Here is a 23,818-nt window from a genome sequence, read left to right as displayed (position 1 = left end):
TAATATTTTAATAAATTAATTACCCAAGTTTTAATATATTTAAAAACAATTAATTTACGAAAGCCGAAGATCCACATAGAGGTTCCATAACTACATATGTTGATCAGCTAGCAGTTATAGAGTCTACTGGTAGGTAGTGAGTACCAATTGCATCACAGGTGCAACTGTTAGATCTTTATGGGACCTTGAGATATTTGTAGTATAACAAACCACTATTATCTATTGACATGTTTGTCCCATCCTTGCCTCGAACTCAGGTCTCACCATGAATACGATTAAGTCGTCCAATTTGGAAACAGTGGAAATTCAACCTAGTCTCACTCGTAACTGAAAATCCACCTCGTGGCTATAATTCGATTAGGTCTCACCGTAATCAAAAAATAACGAGGAGTGTTTGCAAGCTCATTGGATGACATGACTTAAATTTGACGGGTATTTTGAAAAAGTTTGTGTTAACGAATAATGCATGCACACAAAATTCGCTACACTATTTGTTAAAAATCATTTTAACCAATTTTATATATGTCGATCGTATTTATGCGTCTAGTTTGTTATTTTATTTTATATTAAAAAAATAACAAATACACATTATGTATCATTTTAAAACATTTTTAAAAGATGTCGCCCATATATGTTATTTGAGTTTCAAAAAATATTTAACTTTAAACTCGTTAGAGTTTAACTTTTTAAAATCATCAATTTTAACCTTTGAAACTCGTTACTAGTTTTATTTGATGTTTTCATCAAAAACATTTAGTATACATTATAATCAACAATTAAATATAAATGCGTAAAAATAAAATACAACCATACCATGCATCACACACACATAGCCTCGCCCAAAAATCCTATGCTTGATCCCATGAGCCGACATGGGATCAAGAGGTCAAACTAAGGGTAATATCGTAGCTCCCACTTAATTCAAGAATCAAGTGAAAACATGACAAACGCCATCGTTGTCAACTTGACCTGTTCGCCATCTTCTAAGTCAAACTCCACGTTGCATCTTTATCTTTAATCTTCATCTTATTACATTTATTTAAAATTGAAAAATATAACTAATCTAATACTTTTAAAATTTAGAATAAACTTAAATACAATACTATGAAAATGAAAAATAAATATAATACAACTTTGGCTTCAAAATGGCCTTTCTAATAATATAAATAATCAACATGACATAATATTATCGTAATCAACAATCACAACAATCATACATATGTCGGGGCATTATGAGCTATGTGTACAATCACAATTTTAATAACTACATTATTAAAACCTACATATGGCTTGTCCATAGTTACAATGCATGTGTACAACCAAGGAATGTAACAATCAACAATTATAATAAATATTCAAGCTATAACAATTAAATATACAATTTAAAATAGTGATATTCTTTCAATCATATTTGTATGTCATAAGGTTAAGTCTAAATCAACCGTGTTGACTTTAAAAACCAAAAAGGTTTCGACTTTTACCAATTCACCACAAAGCTAAATCTAAAGAAAATCACGCGACAATTAAGATGGTGTAAAAGCGGCTCTGATACCACTGTTGGAAAATTGTGTGTACTTTTACCAATTCAGATTAACGCAGCGGATAGTTAAAATACTAATCTTTTAATATTTCATAAAAACATTTACATGATTAAATGTTCATAAATTTAATGAAACATGCACACGATTAACTTATCCCAACAATCCAGTTACACCGCTGATAATTGTCAAAATATAAAACAAAAGAGGAGTAAACGATATACCTTTCTTGAAGAAATGAATTGGTGGAGAGAAACCTACGATCAAAAGTATGACCGTCTCTTTGGATAGTCCACACTACACTTCAAACAATGCTAATGGATGCTAGTCCAAACCCAAGTAACTTATTATAATAATCAAATTACTATAATAAATAAATAATACTTCGTAAGTTATTGTTTTGATCTTCAAAGAACCAAAGTTTTCTTTCTATATTTTCTCTGTATTCACTTTTGGGTTTCACAATGATTCTTGCTTTTTATTTGTCTTGTATGACAACTAGCAAAATATTTGAGTTAATTATTGTGTGTCTGTGTCATGTACTCTCCCTCAAACAGAATCCTTTCTTGAATATATATATATATATATATATATATATATATATATATATATATATATATATATATATATATATATATATATATATATATATATATATATATATATATATATATATATATATATATAATATATATATATATATAGCATTTTGAGAAAAGGTTGAACTGTTAAATTAACCCGTGAACCTTTTTGAATTATATTCACTATATTAACCCGTGAATCTTTTACTTTTAGAAAGAATGAAAGATAGGATATTGTTTTCGATTTCTATCTGATGTAATATCATAAAGTCGTATTTTTCAAATACTTTAGGGGTACGTTATGTAACTTATGATTAATAATTTCTATCATATCGCTTTCATGTGAATAGTAAATTAATTAATTTAATTTTATTTACTATTTATATGAATAGTAAATGAATTAATTTCGATTTACTATTTTGTTACTTGAGTAATATATATACATCATATATATATTTTATTTGACGTCTCGATGTATATGTGTGTGACCCCGAAGGCTCAAATGAGGTTGGCCATATAATTATATGTTGTACCTTGCACATTAATCCTACAGGTTGCAAAATCGATAGTTATACGTAAGGAAAACAACTTTTGGTCAAGGTGGATTTCTACATTAATAATAATGAAGGGTGGTGATATTTACAAATGTTGTTTTATAGATTCACTATATTTTTACCATATTTACCAAAATACCCTTATATTATCCTTACATCTAATTTATTTAATATTTATTGTATTCACTTTTCAACCGCTTTACTCGTCCCCTCATTAATCCACTTTATTTTTGTCCAGATTAGCCACACATATTTATATACTTAAAAAACGATCGTGATTGTATTAATAAAAAGAAGTCAAAATCAGTACGCCAATAACACAAATTACATTGCATCACCAAGATTAAACCAAGCAAATTACATTAAACCAACACCACTGGGCAAATTTACTTCCTTTTATTAACTATAACAATAAAAAAGACAAACAACTGCTATTACTTGCTGTAAGATCTATACCGAAGCATCAAATGTGAATGGTAACTCTAATTGATCATGCTCATTTCAACAATCCGTTCTCCATTCCTCTCCATCGCAGGAGGCGACCTCCGTTTTTTTGGAGGGACTTATGAAAATGATTGTTATTTTGGCCGATATAATTTGTATCTCATTGCAGATATGAGTTATCAAAGTAAGCTTTAATCTTTCAGTGGGATCGAAAGATTGTTGGTGTGGCTTATTAAAGGACAAGTAATGTAATCGGATATCCACCAGATTGAAAGAAAATCTAAGTGAAGCTAAACTCTGGACATGATGTGTCGAGTAGTGGATTAAGGAGAATTAGTTAACATTCTCCCCAAACACTATAAATCCTTGAGTTTGTTGCACTTTACATTCTTTACATATTGCATTAACAAACACAAACGCTTGCACACTTAAAACTTATACTTAGAATGTTAAACGCATCGAACAAGTTTTAAGAAACCACTAAGTAACTATTACCCTCTAGTTACATAAAGGACGTTAATGCAATTCCATGAACTATGACGTTAGATATATTAGAATCTCTCTATAATCGCTTTAACATTTTTCGTGCGTTTATCCTACTATTACATCAGCTAGTGATAAAGCAAACGATCATCAAGAAAAGAAAATAGCCCTTTATCAATTTCAATTTACAGTTGGAAATCTCCATATTCCTATTTTTTTCTTTTTTAAATGTTCTGCGCCACTATGGCGTTAGTTTTAATCAAATTCATCTGCACGACATCTAAAAGATTATTCTTCTTTAGATGTATTGATGAGTGAAAATAGAAATGATATAGATGATAGGAATTTCACAGTACCATGTATACTCTACCATATTGATGAAGTTACATTTTCCTGTTCCAAATATAATATACTAGCTGGAGACCCGCGATTTCGCGGGGGTTTTTGAGTGTTTAATAGTAAAATCATTATTTTTAATAGTAAAATTATTATTTTTATAGCTATTATTATTAGTATTTATTATTATTAAAAGTATCATTTTTTTTATAAAAGTTATCATTATAAGTATTATTATTATACGTAAAGATATACTTATTACATATACTATATTACACTACATAAATTTTTATAAAATATTACTATCTACAATTTTATATATAAATTTACATATAGTATAAATATATATTTTCACATAATCATAGATAAATATTAATTTTGATACATTATAATATTTTAAACATATATAAAATTTATAATAAATGATATATATATATTCTAATTAAAATACTTTAATAAGAATTGGATATATATAAATATTAGGTATAATAATAATAATAATTGTTTACTATTATTATATGTGTTAATATTATTTGTTATATAATAATTGATTTAAGTTCGTGAATTCGAAGCCAACCCTGCATTGTTCAGAATTTTCGTATGCATATTTTTACTACAAAATATCGTATCGTGAGTTTCATTAGCTCCCTTTTTAATTGCTTTTGCAATATATATTTTTGGGCTGAGAATACATGCGTTGCTTTTATGTTTAACAAAATAGACACAAGTACTTAAAATATATTCTATGTTGAGTTGTACCACCTTGCATATCTTCCCTAATAGATTGGTAACTAATATTTACTTGCTGTAAGAACATGTAAGCGCGAATCCTATTGATAGATCTATCGGGTTTGACCACCCCAACCCGTCTAGTCGCTCTAGTATCGTAAACGGTTGCATAGTACTTCATTTTTACTACACTTGGTACAGTGTAGGGAGATTTCATAATAAAGGGAATATGCCACATCAATTGTTAAGTATGGTTACCGAAGCGCTCAACAACTTATAGAATACTTTTATACACTTGCGATGTACATATATTTATAAACTGAAATCTTGTGGTCTATTAAAATATTGAAATGATTGTTATGATAAACCTATGAACTCACCAACCTTTTGGTTGACACTTTTAAGCATGTTTATTCTCAGGTATGAAAGAAATCTTCCGCTGTGCATTTGCTCATTTTAGAGATATTTACATGGAGTCGTTCATGGCATATTTAGGACAGTACCTCGAAATGGGACCAACTGTTGAAGACTTTGTCCAGGTGGATTTGGACAGGTCATTTCAGGTGGTATCAGAGCGGTGGTATTAGCGAACCAGGACTTGCATTAGTGTATCTAACTGATAGTTGTTATGATGCATTAGTGAGTCTGGACTTCGACCTTAGCTGCAAATTATAAGTTTTGTTTATCATTCCTAGTGGAAAATTTCCTGCTTAGCATTCCTAAGTCTAGACACGTCTTACTGCCTTTATTGCATAAATAGTGTATAGACAGATTCATATCTTAGCATATCCGTTACTATAAACTTTGCCTGACAGCTTCCAAAGATTCCTCCGTGACTTATGGGATTCTAGTATTGTATATACATATGTAAGTTATGTATTGAAGCATACCAAACTAAATCCTATAATCTATTTCCTATCGAAAATATTTATTTGACCGTGCAAGATTAAACTCGCAACTAGTTCAAATTCTTCGGATTCCAATAGCTATTCCGAAATAGATATTCACCTGAGCTACGAAAGTAGTGTAACCGGAATGGATCAACCAGCTTGTCATCTTCAATTGGGGATGTGTTCGTAGTCAACTTAATCAATGGAGATGAGAAGAAGGCAATCCTTTCCTTCCACCAACCGAATTCACCTCTTGGCAAAAAAAAAAAAAAAAAAACCTGACGCACTTACCAACGAACCAGTCCGAAACACCATCTTCACTCTCATTTCCAGAATATCTCGCAACGATTATATAATATCTCAAATTCTAAACCTTATTCATCCCCTTGTTCAAACCGTCAATCATCCCGGAATAAAAGAAGAAGTCAACGAACTTCGTGCTCGAGTAGTAACTTTGGAGAGTACGATGCACAACTTGCAGGCATCACCGTCAACACCGGCACCAATAGTACCACCAGCATCAGCACCAATACCACCAACAACACAAGCCTCAACACCACACGTCTCAACATCACAATCTATACCTCAAGCATAATCTTCGTTCTACGTATCGTTCTACATCAAAGATTCTTTTGTACAAACTATTAATGGTGAAAATATTTTAACAGGTAGGTAACACTCGAGGAATATTTAGATTTCACATTAATAAGTTACACTGTACATTCTTCAATTCAGATTCAGCAGTCATTAACCATACTGCTCAAATCCATATATATACGTATCCGTTCACCAAAGAACAACTATTTTCATTCAAATTCAATTTCATATTCGGATTTTGACCGATCAGAATCCAAGTCAAGATTTGACAAGTGGCATAATGAAGAAAATAATGGACAAAATAAAAATTGAATTAGAAATCAATTAATTAACTACGTAAAATTATAAATCTATACTAACCAAATCCTAGCTAACTGTTCCTAGCTAACTGTTCTTATACCCGTTATGACTATTTCCTTATTACATTTTATTTATTGTCATTTTAATTATCGCAATTTATTTATCGCAATTTTAATACTCGCAATTTTATTTATCGTCATTTATTTTACGCACTTTATTTATCGTCATTTAAATACTGTTATTTACTTTACGCACTTTATTTTTCGTCATTTAAATACAGTTATTTATTTTAAGCACTTTAAATATCGTCGGACAAATCGGGACACATGTACACAATACGTCGGATTAATTCTGAGACAATAGTTTGTACAATGGGTCACGATGCATCTTGATTAATTAGATTATATATTGAACTATTGGACTATTGGACTATTGGACCATTGGACTACTAACATTGGACTACTAACCTTGGACGATTAAAAAGTATTAAAAGAGTAGGAAATATTAATTACAACACATTTTGACTTAAAATATCGTTAATAAGTTACATCTACTACAGTTAAATATTTCCTCAAGTTTGCCACTTGATTTCATCTTAAACATCCTTAGTATCTTGACGATCACAATCAGCGTTTAATCATCTAAAAACCTTCAATATTCTAGAAAACCCTCGGTTTGATAACCGATGATCCAGATCCGTTAACTCTGAAAATGCTGACGAAGCAGCATGTTGTAGATGGTCTTAATGGCCAAAAGTTGATGATAAAGAATGGAACGCTCGATAGAAAAATTTGGTAATGAAAAATAGATTGAGCAAACCATGAAGGATATCAAGGCCAAATACAAGAACCAAACCCTATATTCAAAGAATCCAGGTAATTCTGGATCCAATGAAACCTTCAACGAATATCTTGCTCCTTACTCATGTTAAAATCTTGCGAAAAATCTTTCTTCATCAACCTTCGAACTTAGAAATTCCAAAACATCATCATAAATATCCTCAATATTTCTGAGGATATTTTCATAAATATTCTCGTCTGAAATTATATACCTCCTCGTGCTATTTGTATTACATTAAATTGGAAACTTCTGTAAAACCTAAGTATAATTACGAATGAATTCTGGAGAAGTGTTAAGAATTTGAGCATGAGTTAGTATAATATAATGACACTTGGCCAACGTGATTATATTACAGTAAGTCATGCTGGAAGTTCTAATGAAACATGATGATTCACAGACTATACCGTCATCATGTGCCATGTTACATAACTCTTTCGTTCTGCTTAATTTCTGAACATATCAAGAAAATATATTCTTGATAGTTCTATCCTCAGTGATTCTGATATTTTGACAAATCAAATCGTGCTATTACGTTCTTTCTTGTTTAGAACATTAAGTTCATTCGAAACTCCATACTTATGAATTCTGGACCATTACTCGCTTTACTAGAGGCCGAGAAGAAAATAAAAAGGCAAAGAGCTCCAAAATATAAGAGAAAATATAAAGCCCAATAACAACACGGAGGTTACAAACCGTGGATATTAATACGAATAGCAATATAAAGACACGGTAGAATTAAGAATAATATCACCCCAAGGTAATAGTAGAATTAAACAGACTCTTCTGGTGGAAGATTAAAAAGAATGATGACAGAAATGATAATTAGGAAAATATCAAGGATTAGAACTGGATGAAGCATTTTCACAATCTTTTAGAAGTAAGAATTAAGAAAGAAAGTATAGGAGTGATGAAAATAATGGAATGGATGGGTTTAATTTATATTGAAAATATCAGATGTAGCAATCAAGACAGATGACCACATTTAATTGAAAAGATCCTAATTTCCTTAAATTCCAAGACTCAGATCTTATTTAGATTTCGAAGATTTTCTTAATCCCTTAAATTCCGAAAATTCAACCAAGACAACGTCAAAAGATTAGACGCACCTTATTTTCAAAAAATTCAAACGTGATAACGTCAAAAGTTAAGACGAGCTTTATTTTCTAGATTCACTCATTAAGTGATAGCTTCATTCGTACGCTTCGAGAAATCAAATTGTTTTATCCTTATTACTCAATGGTGATAAAAATTTATTTATCAACTCATATACGTCAGGAAAACATTCTTATTGTTAACCATGACCACCTCGATCAAATTTCGGGACGAAATTTCTTTAATGGGTAGGTACTGTAATGACCCGAAAAATTTCGACTAATTCTAAACCAAACTCTCGATACGATATTGTATTTTTGACACGATAAGCAAAGTTTGTTAGGTTGAGTCTCAAATATTTTGAACTATTTTTATGAATGCAATTACCATTCGACTGTTCTCGATGATTCACGAACAACTAAATGTAAATATATATATATATATATATATATATATATATATATATATATATATATATATATATATATATATATATATATATATATATATATATATATATATATATATATATATATATATGTATATGTATATAAATACTACTTGTAAATATATAAAATAATATTAAATCTATTTGTTTAGAAATATATGATATATATTTATGTGATAAAACTTGTTATTTAAAACTGATTATATATAAAGAGAGAGTAAATGGAAAATGAATGATTTTGAGTCTAATTAGTAAACGTCAGTGACACTCGGTTGACGTTTCGTTAGCTTTAATATAGATATACAACGAGTTCATGAAGATTTAAAATAAAAGTTGGATTGTAAATCGATTACGAAGATTTTAGATTTGATAAAAAATATTTTAACCTTTTTAGTTTAAATATTAGTACTCCGTATATATTAATTGGAACAGAAATAAATAATTATCGAACCTTTTTGATCACGTTTCAAACAGTTAATGAGTGAAATAATTAAATATATTTAATCTAAAAGTTTGGGATTTTTAGGAACACTTTTATACATTAACTGTTTAACAATGGACACGATATATCCATATGTGAAAAACTGTAGGTAGTGTAGTTACAAAATATGACAAATGGAATCCTTTTTACATGTTTGCTTTTGATTATTTTATTAAACTAATTCATACGCATGAATCATCACCATGATCATTACTTTTCTTATATATATACATTACACTACGTGTATAACATTCATCATCATTCTTTTATTTCTTCCTTGTCTCTTACCATCATTTGATCAACTACACAAAACACATCTATATCTCATCCTTTAACTCGATTGAACCATCCCACCCTATCATCAAAACTTAAACCTAATGGCTTTCTGTTTTCTTTGATTAATCACCATCTTCTTCCTACTTGATAAACAAAGACCACCACCATAACCCCACCTCATTTCCACCATCGAAACCCATTACAAACCCATCATCATTATCAAACGAAACCTATTCCATCACCACCTGATAACCATAACTGTTTGAACCTACAATACCGTCATCATCATCAAACCCCCATGTTCATGGCAGCGTTCGTGGTTTTCTGTTCAGGTCAATATTAACACCATCGAAACCCATCAACAAATCACCATCTAACCACCTTCAAGCATCTTTTATTGCTGCGGATGTCTTTGGGTTGCTTCCTGTTTCGGGTCTACGCAAAAACAATCATCATTTTTTTTAGGTTTACGTGAGTCAAGCCAAGAACCATCACACCACCCTTCTTCTTCCCCATCGATCAACCACTAACCATCTCTCTCTCTTAATCACCATAGTAAACCACCACAACCATCTTCATTCTAGTTTTCTTGTTCTTTGATAAACACCCAACAAGAACCAATTGAGTATGACGAACTATCATCCTAGCCAAACCCACCACCACAAGCCACCCATTAATCACCTGCAACCCTACCCTACATCATAACCTCTGCACATAATTTTGTTCTCTTCTTGTGCTCGACTTTTAATACTATTACAGCTTACCTGTTTCCTATTTCTTATCGATGAATAAAAGAAACAATCGAATCAAGATGATGATGTTATTGTTTCTGTTACTATAAATATCCCAAGCCAACACCCACGAATACTTGATAAATTTCGGTAACGAAGATGAACGATGAGACAAAGAGAAGATGTCGATGATGTTTTTCTTTTTCTTTATTATTTCGGCTGGCGTTTTAAAAAAAATTAAATAAATAAAACAAACACCGACACTCTAATTACTATCCGCTACTGTTATGAATTGTGGCCAAAATTTTATTGCTTTGGGATTTTATTGGCCTGAAGATCCAGCTTATATTGTTGGGCCGAAAAGAATAGGTTAAATATAAATAGGTTTCGTTCATATCAGAAAAACAACCACAGATCAGGCGGTTAGGCATGTGGGGGTGAACCGAGTGGTTGTGGGTTCCAGTCCCGCTTCAGGCAGTTTATTTCCTTCTGTTTAAGAAAAGCTTCTAAGGTATTAACTATTATTATTATTATTATTATTATTATTATTATTATTATTATTATTATTATTATTATTATTATTATTATTATTATTGTTAATATAGGTATTAGTTATCATTTATTATTATCATCATGATTATAATTATAATTATGATTATTATTATCATATTATTATTATCATTAATAGTATTACTATTTAGGAGCACTATTAATATTATCATTAGTAATGAAAATATTATTATTAAGTACTAGTATTACTATTAGTAGTAATAACATCATTATAGTTAGTAACATAAATATTAGTATTATTATTAATAGTAAAATCATTATTTTTATAGCTATTATTATTAGTATTTATTATTATTAAAAGTATCAGTTTTTTTATAAAAGTTATCATTATAAGTATTATTATTATACGTAAAGATATATTTATTTATTACATATACTATATTACACTACATAAATTTTTATAAAATATTACTATCTACAATTTTATATATAAATTTACATATAGTATAAATATATATTTTCACATAATCATAGATAAATTATAATTTTGATACATTATAATATTTTAAACATATATAAAATTTATAATAAATGATATATATATATTCAAATTAAAATACTTTAATAAGAATTGGATATATATAAATATTAGGTATAATAATAATAATTGTTTACTATTATTATATGTGTTAATATTATTTGTTATATAATAATTGATTTAGGTTCGTGAATTCGAAGCCAACCCTGCATTGTTTAGAATTGTCGTATGCATATTTTTACTACAAAATATCGTATCATGAGTTTCATTTGCTCCCCTTTTAATTGCTTTTGCAATATATATTTTTGGGCTGAGAATACATGCGCTGCTTTTATGTTTGACGAAATAGACACAAGTACTTAAAATATATTCTACGTTGAGTTGTACCACCTTGCATATCTTCCCTAATAGCTTGGTAACTAATATTTACATGTTGTAAGAACATGTAAGCGCGAATCCTATTAATAGATCTATCGGGTTTGACCACCCCAACCGGGCTAGTCGCTCTAGTATCGTAAACGGTTGCATAGTACTTCATTTTTACTACACTTGGTACAGTGTAGGGAGATTTCATAATAAAGGGAATATGCCACATCAATTGTTAAGTATGGTTACCGAAGCGCTCAACAACTTATAGAATACTTTTATACACTTGCGAGTGTACATATATTTATAAACTGAAATCTTGTGGTCTATTAAAATATTGAAATGATTGTTATGATAAACCTATGAATTCACAAACCTTTTGGTTGACACTTTTAAGCATGTTTATTCTCAGGTATGAAAGAAATCTTCAGCTGTGCATTTGCTCATTTAGAGATATTTACATGGAGTCGTTCATGACATATTTAGGACAGTACCTCGCAATGGGACCAATTGTTGAAGACTTCGTCCAGGTGGATTTGGACAGGTCATTTTAGGTGTTATCAGAGCGGTGGTCTTAGCGAACCAGGACTTGCATTAGTGTGTCTAACTGATAGTTGTTAGGATGCATTAGTGAGTCTGGACTTCGACCTTAGTTGCAAATTATAAGTTTTGTTTATCATTCCTAGTGGAAAATTTTCTGCTTAGCATTCCTAAGTCTAGACACGTCTTACTTCCTTTATTGCATAAATAGTGTATAGACAGATTCATATCTTAGCATATCCGTTACTATAAACTTTGCCTGAAAGCTTCCGAAGATTCCTCCGTGACTTATGGGATTCTGGTATTGTATATACATATGTAAGTTATGTATTGAAGCATACCAAACTAAATCCTATAATCTATTTCCTATCGAAAATACTTTATCTGACCGTGCAAGATGAAACTCGCAACTAGTTCAAATTCTTCGGATTCCGATAGCTATTCCGACATAGATATTTACCTGAGCTCCGAAAGCAGTGTAACCGAAATGGATCAACCAGCTTGTCATCTTCAATTCTGGATGAATTGGGGATGTGTTCGTAGTCGAATTAATCAATCTAGACGAGAAGAAGGCGATCCTTTCCTTCCACCAACCGAATTCACCTCTTAGCAAAAAAAAAAACCTGAAGCACTTACCAACGAACCAGTCCGAAACACCATCTTCACTCTCATTTCCAGAATATCTCGCAACCATTATATAATATCTCAAATTCTAAACCTTATTCATCCCCATGTTCAAACCGTCAATCATCCCGGAATAATAGAAGAAGTCAACGAACTTCGTGCTCGAGTAGTAGCTTTGGAAAGTATGATGCACAACTTGCAGGCATCACCGTCAACACCGGCACCAATAGTACCACCAGCATCAGCACCAATACCACCAACAACACAAGCCTCAACACCACACGTCTCAACATCACAATCTATACCTCGAGCATAATCTTCATTCTACATATCGTTCTACATCAAAGATTCTTTTGTACAAACTGTTAATGGTGAAAATATTTTAACGGGTAGGTAACACTCGAGGAATATTTAGATTTCACATTAATAAGTTACACTGTACATTCCTCAATTCAGATTCAGCAGTCATTAACCATACTTCTCAAATCCATATATATACGTATTCGTTCACCAAAGAACAACTATTTTCATTCAAATTCAATTTCATATTCGGATTTTGACCTATCAGAATCCAAGTCAAGATTTGACAAGTGGCATAATGAAGAAAATAATGTACAAAATAAAAATTGAATTAGAAACCAATTAATTAACTACGTAAAATTATAAATCTATACTAACCAAATCCTAGCTAACTATTCCTAGCTAACTGTTCTTATACCCGTTATGACTATTTCCTTATTACATTTTATTTATTGTCATTTTAATTATCGCAATTTATTTATCGCAATTTTAATACTCGCAATTTTATTTATCGTCATTTATTTTACGCACTTTATTTATCGTCATTTAAATACTGTTATTTACTTTACGCACTTTATTTATCGTCATTTAAATATATTTATTTATTTTACGCACTTTAAATATCGTCGGACAAATCGGGACACATGTACACAATACGTCGGATTAATTCTGAGACAATAGTTTGTACAATGGGTCACGATGCGTCTTGATTAATTAGATTGTATATTGAACTATTGGACTATTGGACTATTGGACCATTGGACTACTAACCTTGAACAATTAAAAAGTATTAAAAGAGTAGGAAATATTAATTACAACACATTTTGACTTAAAATATCGTTAATAAGTTACATCTACTACAGTTAAATATATCCTCAAGTTTGCCACTTGATTTCATCTTAAACATCCTTTGTATCTTGAAGATCACAATCAGCGTTTAATCATCTAAAAACCTTCAATATTCTAGAAAACCCTCGGTTTGATAACTGATGATCTAGATCCGTTAACTCTGAAAATGCTGACGAAGCAGCATGTTGTAGATGGTCTTAATGGCCAAAAGTTGATGATAAAGAATGGAACGCTCGATAGAAAAATTTGGTACTGAAAAACGGATTGAGCAAACCCTGAAGGAGATCAAGGCCAAATACAAGAATCAAACCCTATATTCAAAGAATCCAGGTAATTTTGGATCCAATGAAACCTTCAACGAATATCTTGCTCCTTACTCATGTTAAAATCTTGTGGAAAATCTTTCTTCATCAACCTTCGAACTTAAAAATTCCAAAACATCATCATAAATATCCACTATATTTCTGAGGATATTTTCATAAATATTCTCGTCTGAAATTATATACCTCTTCGTGCTATCTGTATTACATTATATTGGAAACTTCTGTAAAACCTAAGTATAATTACGAATGAATTCTGGAGAAGTGTTAAGAATTTGAGCATGAGTTAGTATAATATAATGACACTTGGCCAACATGATTATATTACAGTAAGTCATGCTGGAAGTTCTAATGAAACATGATGATTCACAGACTATACCGTCATCATGTGCCATGTTACATAACTCTTTCATTCTGCTTAATTTCTGAACATATCAAGAAAATATATTCTTGATAGTTCTATCCTCAGTGATTCTGATATTTTGACAAATCAAATCGTGCTATTACGTTCTTTCTTATTTAGAACATTAAGTTCATTCGAAACTCCATACTTATGAATTCTGGACCATTACTCGCTTTAATAGAGGCCGAGAAGAAAATAAAAAGGCAAAGAGCTCCAAAATATAAGAGAAAATATAAAGTCCAATAACAACACGGAGGTTACAAACCGTGGATATTAATACGAATAGCAATATAAAGACACGGTAGAATTAAGAATAATATCACCCCAAGGTAATAGTAGAATTAAACAGACTCTTCTGGTGGAAGATTAAAAAGAAGGATGACAGAAATGATAATTAGGAAAATATCAAGGATTAGAACTGGATGAAGCATTTTCACAATCTTTTAGAAGTAAGAATTAAGAAAGAAAGTATAGGAGTGATGAAAATAATGGAACAGAAGGGTTTAATTTATAATGAAAATATCATATGTAGCAATCAAGACAGATGACCACATTTAATTGAAAAGATCCTAATTTTCTTAAATTCTGAAGACTCGGATCTTATTTAGATTTCGAAGATTTCCTTAATCCCTTAAATTCCGGAAATTCAACCAAGACAACGTCAAAAGATTAGACGCACCTTATTTTCAAAAAATTCAAACGTGACAACGTCAAAAGTTAAGACGAGCTTTATTTTCTAGATTCACTCTTTAAGTGATAGCTTCATTTGTACACTTCGAGAAATCAAATTGTTTTATCCTTATTACTCAATGGTGATAAAAATTTATTTATCAACTCATATACATCAGGAAAACATTCTTATTGTTAACCATGACCACCTCGATCAAATTTCGGGACGAAATTTCTTTAACGGGTAGGTACTGTAATGACCCGGAAAATTTCGACTAATTCTAAACCAAACTCTTGATACGATATTGTATTTTTGACACGATAGGCAAAGTTTGTTAGATCGAGTCTCAAAGATTTTGAACTATTTTTATGAATGCAATTACCCTTCGACTGTTCTCGACGATTCACGAACAACTAAATGTAAATAAATAAATAAATATATATATATATATATATATATATATATATATATATATATATATATATATATATATATATATATATATATAAATACTACTTGTAAATATATAAAATAATATTAAATCTATTTGTTTAAGAATATATGATATATATTTATGTGATAAAACTTGTTATTTAAAACTGATTATATATAAAGAGAGAGTAAATGGAAAATGAATGATTTCGAGTCTAATTAGTAAACGTCAGTGACACTCGATTGATGTTTCATTAGCTTTAATATAGATATAAAACGAGTTCATGAAGATTTAAAATAAAAAGTTGGATTGTAAATCGATTACGAAGATTTTAGATTTGATAAAAAATATTTTTACCTTTTTAGTTTAAATATTAGTACTCCGTACATATTAATTAGAACAGAAAATAAATAATTATCGAACCTTTTTGATCAGGTTTCAAACAGTTAATGAGTGAAATAATTAAATATATTTAATCTAAAAGTTTGGGATTTTTAGGAACACTTTTATACATTAACTGTTTAACAATGGACACTATATATCCATATGTGAAAAACTGTCGGTAGTGTAGTTACAAAATATGACAACTGGAATCCTTTTTACATGTTTGCTTTTGATTATTTTATTAAACTAATTCATACGCATGAATCATCACCATGATCATTACTTTTCTTATATATATACATTACACTACGTGTATAACATTCATCATCATTCTTTTATTTCTTCCTTGTCTCTTACCTTCATTTGATCAACTACACAAAACACATCTATATCTCATCCTTTAACTCGATCGAACCATCCCACCCTACCATCAAAACTTAAACCTAATGGCTTTCTGTTTTCTTTGATTAATCACCATCTTCTTCCTACTTTATAAACAAAGACCACCACCATAACCCCACCTCATTTCCACCATCGAAACCATTACAAACCCATCATCATTATCAACCGAAACCCACTCCATCACCACCTGATAACCGTAACTATTTGAGCCCACAATACCATCATCATCATCAAACCCCCATGTTCATGGCAGCGTTTGTGGTTTTCTGTTCAGGTCAATATCAACACCATCGAAACCCATCAACAAATCACCATCTAACCACCTTCAAGCATCTTTTATTACTGCGGATGTCTTTGGGTTGCTTCCTGTTTCGGGTCTATGCAAAAACAATCATCATTTTTTTTAGGTTTACGTGAGTCAAGCCAAGAACCATCACACCACCCTTCTTCTTCCCCATCGATCAACCACTAACCATCTCTCTCTCTTAATCACCATAGTAAACCACCACAACCATCTTCATTCTAGTTTTCTTGTTCTTTGATAAACACCCAACAAGAACCAATTGAATATGACGAACTATCATCCTAGCCGAAACCACCACCACAAGCCACCCATTAATCACCTGCAACCCTACCCTACATCATAACCTCTGCACATAATTTTGTTCTCTTCTTGTGCTCGAATTTTAATACTATTACAGCTTACATGTTTCCTGTTTCTTATCGATGAACAAAAGAAAAAATCGAATCAAGATGATGATGTTTTTGTTTCTGTTACTATCGAATATCCCAAGCCAACACCCACGAATACTTGATAAATTTCGGTAACGAAGATGAACGATGAGACAAAGAGAAGATGTCGATGATGTTTTTCTTTTTCTTTATTATTTCGGCTGGTGTTTTAAAAATAAATAAATAAATAAAACAAACGCCGACAACCTAATTACTATCCGCTACTGTTATTAATTGTGGCCAAAATTTTATTACTTTGGGCTTTTATTGGCCTGAAGATCCAGCTTATATTGTTGGGCCGAAAAGAATAGGTTAAATATAAATGGGTTTTGTTCATATCAGAAAAACAACCACAGATCAGGCGGTTAGGCATGTGGGGGTGAACCGAGTGGTTGTGGGTTCCAGTCCCGCTTCAGGCAGTTTATTTCCTTCTTTTTAAGAAAAGCTTCTAAGGTATTAACTATTATTATTATTATTATTATTATTATTATTATTATTATTATTATTATTATTATTATTATTATTATTATTATTATTGTTAATAAAGGTATTAGTTATCATTTATTATTTTCATCATGATTATAATTATGATTATGATTATTATTATCATATTATTATTATCATTAATAGTATTACTATTTAGGAGCACTATTATTAATATTATCATTAGTAATGAAAATATTATTATTAAGTACTAGTATTACTATTAGTAGTAATAACATCATTATAGTTAGTAACATAAATATTAGTATTATTATTAATAGTAAAATCATTATTTTTATAGCTACTCCCTCCGTCCCGGATTAATTGTCCAGTATTCCTTTTTGGGACGTCCCAGATTAATTGTCCACTTCCAAATATGGAAAGTAAATTTGATAAAGTTTACAATATTGTCCCTAATGAATTAATTAAATTACAAAGGTGAGAGAGAATTCTAATTAATTAGTTTAGGGTAAAACAGTAAAGTAAGAAAAAAGTACAGAAAAAGTACAGTGTGATAATGACATTTCTTAAACTGTGTGTTTTTTGTCTGGGGACAATTAATCTGGGACGGAGGGAGTATTATTATTAGTATTTATTATTATTAAAAGTATCATTTTTTTATATATGAAAGTTATCATTATAAGTATTATTATTATACGTAAAGATATACTTATTACATATACTATATTACACTACATAAATTTTTATAAAATACTACAATCTACAATTTTATATATAAATTTACATATAGTATAAATATATATTTTCACATAATCATAGATAAATATTAATTTTGATACATCATAATATTTTAAACATATATAAAATTTATAATAAATGATATATATATATATATATATATATATTCTAATTAAAATTGGATATATATAAATATTAGGTATAATAATACTAATTGTTTACTATTATTATATGTGTTAATATTATTTGTTATATAATAATTGATTTAGGTTCGTGAATTCGAAGCCAACCCTGCATTGTTCAGAATTGTCGTATGCATATTTTTACTACAAAATATCGTATCGTGAGTTTCATTTGCTCCCTTTTTAATTGCTTTTGCAATATATATTTTTGGGCTGAGAATACATGCGCTGCTTTTATGTTTGACGAAATAGACACAAGTACTTAAAATATATTCTACGTTGAGTTGTACCACCTTGCATATCTTCCCTAATAGATTGGTAACTAATATTTACATGTTGTAAGAACATGAAAGCGCGAATCCTATTGATAGATCTATCGGGTTTGACCACCCCAACCGGGCTAGTCGCTCTAGTATCGTAAACGGTTGCATAGTACTTCGTTTTTACTACACTTGGTACAGTGTAGGGAGATTTCATAATAAAAGGGAATATGCCACATCAATTGTTAAGTATGGTTATCGAAGCGCTCAACAACTTATAGAATACTTTTATACACTTGCGAGTGTACATATATTTATAAACTGAAATCTTGTGGTCTATTAAAATATTGAAATGATTGTTATGATAAACCTATGAACTCACCAACCTTTTGGTTGACACTTTTAAGCATGTTTATTCTCAGGTATGAAAGAAATCTTTCGCTGTGCATTTGCTCATTTTAGAGATATCTACATGGAGTCGTTCATGGCATATTTAGGACAGTACCTCGCAATGGGACCAACTGTTGAAGACTTCGTCCAGGTAGATTTGGACAGGTCATTTCATATTGTAACTTTGAAACAGAAACCAAAGAACAACCTGAGAACAACAACATTACATCCATCAATATACGCATATCAAATGTAAACATTAATGAGTTAAGAACATGGATACGAAGAGTAGTAAAATTACCTGCGTAGGAAATAGAAAGCATAACCCACTTGAACTTAAGTCTTTTTGAGATGTTTATTGACCCGCTGACATATGCGCACATATACATAAAAGAAATAAAAAAAGGAATAGGTTAGTGATAATGCTAAAAACGAACATATATTTCATAGCATTATCCTTCAAGAAAGACAAGCTTTTAGTTGCAATTGTTCTATTTACAAGTGATATTCGTTTAAATAATAAAAGGTGAAGACAAAAGACAGATTCGACGATTTGAAGACGCAAACGACCAAAACGCTAAAGAGTACAAAGTACAATCTAAGTGGTTCAATTTATTGATGAGAAACGTCTCAAAATTACAAGAGTACATGAAAACGCAAAGTACAAGATATTAAATCGTACGCAAGGACGTTCGAAAATCCAGAACCGGGACATGAACCAACTATCAACGCGCGACGCAACGGAGCTAAAATTACAAGTCAACTATGCACACGAATATAATATAATATATAAATAATTCTATAAATTATTTATATATTATATTTATATTAAAAACCGTCGACAAATAAAAAAACAAAAGTACCTGAGCTGTAAAAGGGGGCCATGCGATCGCATGGCCAGGAAGGCCAAAATCCATGCGATCGCATGGAGTACTGTAGCAGCCCAAGTCCTATAAATTGGAACGTTTTCTGCCGAGTAATGGACACCATATCATACTTCAATCTCACTCTCTCAATATATATATTTATATTAATTTTAATTTTAATTTTAAATTAATAATAATAAGGTTATAGTGGCGAATGTTTTAAGTTTGTAAGTCGAAATTCTGTCCGTGTAACACTACGCGATTATTACTCATTGTAAGTTATGTTCAACCTTTTTAAATTAATGTCTCGTAGCTAAGTTATTATTATGCTTATTTAAGCCGAAGTAATCATGATGTTGGACTAAATATTAAAGACGGGGTTATTGGACTTTGGACCATAATTGGGGTTTGGACAAAAGACCGACACTTGTGGAAATTAGACTATAGGCTATTAATGGGCTTTATATTTGTTTAATTGAATGATAGTTCGTTAATTTAATATAGAGATTTATAATTTGAGGTAATTATAAATAACCACATACACTCGATCGGACACGATAGGCGGGATATTTATAAATACTAATAATCGTTCATTTAACCGGACACGGGATGGATTAATAATCAATGGACTCATAAAAACAGGGGTGGATTACATACAAGGACACTTGGTGTAATTGTAAATAAAGTATTAAAACCTTGGATTGCACACAGTCGATAATCTGGTGTAATCATTAACAATGTATTAAAACTTTATTACAGTTTAAGTCCCCAATTAGTTGAAATATTTGACTTCGAGTATAAGGATAATTTGACGAGGACACTCGCACTTTATATTTATGACTGATGGACTGTTATGGACAAAAACTAGATGGACATATCGAATAATCTAGGACAAAGGACAATTAACGCATGGTAATAAATTAAAATCAACACGTCAAACATCATGATTACGGAAGTTTAAATAAGCATAATTCCTTTATTTTATATCTCAACGTACTTTAAATTATTGCACTTTTATTTATCGCACTTTTATCGTCATTTACTTTACGCTTTAAATTAAGTTATATTTATATTTAATATTTTACATTAGGTTTTAATTGTGACTTAAGACATAAAATCGACAAACCGGTCACTAAACGGTAAAACCCCCCTTTATAATAATAATAATATTATATATATATATATATATATATATATATATATATATATATATATATATATATATATATTGATACAAATATAAACTCCGCTAGCTCCCTGCGGAACGAATCGGACTTACTAAAAACTACACTACTTTACGATTAGGTACACTGCCTATAGTGTTGTAGCAAGGTTTATGTATATCCACTCTATAAATAAATAAATAACTTGTGTAAAATTGTATCGTATTTAATAGTATTTTGCAATAAAAATATAACTATTTCGTATACACCTCACATAACATCAAGTATTTTTGGCGCCGCTGTCGGGGAACTCAACAACGCCGAAAGCGAAACGCTATAAAAAATATATTTAGTTTTTAATCTATTTTTATAAAAATATAAGAAGTTTTAAACATAAAAATATAAAAAATAAAATATTTTATCTATTTAAGTGTTTAAATAAAAAAAAATATATTTTTTATATAAAGTATAAAAGTATTTTTTTAGTTCTTAAAAATATAAAGTTTATAAATATAACTTATATTAATAAGAAAAAAAAATCAAAAAAAAAAAAAACAACTGAAGCTGCAAAATTTCGGCCTGCATATCATTCTGAATCTGCATCCATGCGACTGCATGGTTTTATCGCCTTAACCCCATGCGATCGCATGGGGTGATCTGACACGCCAGACTTGATCATCGTACAACACTAATTACGGAGTATTATTAATTATTATTATTAGTAAACCTAATTAGGGTTAATTATTTTATTATTTAGTTTAGTTTTTAATTTAAGTTTTAATTAGGTTTATTACTTTATAAATTAGTACCTTTTTAATAAAAAATTATAAAAATAATATTTTTTATAAAAATTGTATTTTTATAACTTTAACTTTTATTTTTAACTTTTGTATCTTTTTATTAGTTTAATTTGTAATTTGTATTTTTATCGCTCGTAATTAGTTTAAACTTAGTATTTGCAGTAGCCATTTTATATTTCTAGATTTTTAGGCTTTGCCGTAAAATCCCTTAAGTACTTTTTCTTTAGACTAAGATTTAGGTGCTTTAGAATTTTACGACGTCGCTTATCGCTTTAATATTTAATAGATTTCAGTGCCTTTTAAGTAACTGTCGTTTTGGATATAGAATTCCTTTAAGTTTTAATTCCTTTAAACGCAACTTTTAATATTTAGTTTTTAGACTTTTAAGTTTCGACGCAGCATTTTATTATTATTATTTTTCGACTTTTATTTTTTGACGCTTATTTTTCGACCTTTTATTTTTCGACGTTTTTTGACGCACTCTTTTTCTTTCTTATTTCTCGACGCTCTAGTTTTTAGGACATAGAATTTTTTTTATCTTCTTTAAATTTCGACAAAAAATTATTTTAAGCGGTTAACTTGATAGACATCCAAAATTTTCTGGTTCGTAGTAATAGTTGTATTTGTTAGTGGCGAGTTGTGGGCTTCCAATTTAAAGGGTCCTGGCTACCTGCTGCATCTATTGGCTATTCGAAACGTGGGCAAAATCAGAAAAGTCTATTAATTTGATAACTTATATAATTTTTATCTTTATAACTAATAGGATATTCAGTGAATGCACCGAGCAAAACGTTCACCACCTTTCATACGTTCACCACCTGTAACTCGATCAAGACATCTAGCCAATATTGTCGCCGTTGATTTTTCTTTAGAATCGTAATCTAGTCAACCAAGTACTCCAATTCAAATTTCCGATAATCCATTTTTTGAACCCGACCTCACAATTGAGAACCCGAAGGATATTCAAGGACAATTCAGAGATCCTGAACCACTAATCATTCCTCCTGAACCACAAATCACTCATCCAGAGATTGTCGAGGAAGAAACCATTAAGTCAGAATCCTCTAGTGATTCAGATTCAACAAATTCAATTATGGAAAATCTGGAACCTCTAAGTATGGAAGATCGAATGAGGGCTAAACGTACTGGCCAAGGTCATGCAATTACTCAACTAGACATTAATGCGCCAGATTATGAAATCAAAGGACAAATCCTACACATGGTAACTAATCAATGCCAATTTAGTGGTGCGCCGAAGGAAGATCCAAACGAACATCTTCGTACCTTTAATAGGATTTGTACTCTATTCAAGATCAGAGAAGTTGAGGATGAACAGATCTATCTCATGTTATTTCCCTGGACTTTAAAGGGAGAAGCCAAAGATTGGTTAGAATCGTTACCTGAAGGGGCGATTGATACATGGGATGTTTTAGTTGAAAAATTTCTTAAACAATTCTTTCCGGCATCTAAAGCCGTGAGACTTCAAGGAGAAATTGTTACGTTTACACAAAAGCCAAATGAAACTCTATATGAGGTGTGGACAAGATTTGAAAAGTTATTGAGAGGATGTCCTCAGCATGGTTT

The 23,818-nt window shown here is 30.3% G+C and overlaps 1 non-coding gene across 1 annotated transcript; it reads right to left on the bottom strand.

Moving 5' to 3' along the window:
- Window positions 1-23,711: 23,711 nt before the first annotated feature.
- On the bottom strand, window positions 23,712-23,818 carry LOC139856447 (small nucleolar RNA R71). Its single transcript, XR_011761930.1, has one exon. It is a non-coding gene; the product is annotated as a small nucleolar RNA R71 (small nucleolar RNA).

This window comes from Rutidosis leptorrhynchoides, chromosome 6, assembly GCF_046630445.1.
Source record: "Rutidosis leptorrhynchoides isolate AG116_Rl617_1_P2 chromosome 6, CSIRO_AGI_Rlap_v1, whole genome shotgun sequence".
In the NCBI taxonomy this organism is placed as follows: Eukaryota; Viridiplantae; Streptophyta; class Magnoliopsida; order Asterales; family Asteraceae; genus Rutidosis; species Rutidosis leptorrhynchoides.
This window is presented reverse-complemented; position numbering and strand designations above follow the sequence as displayed.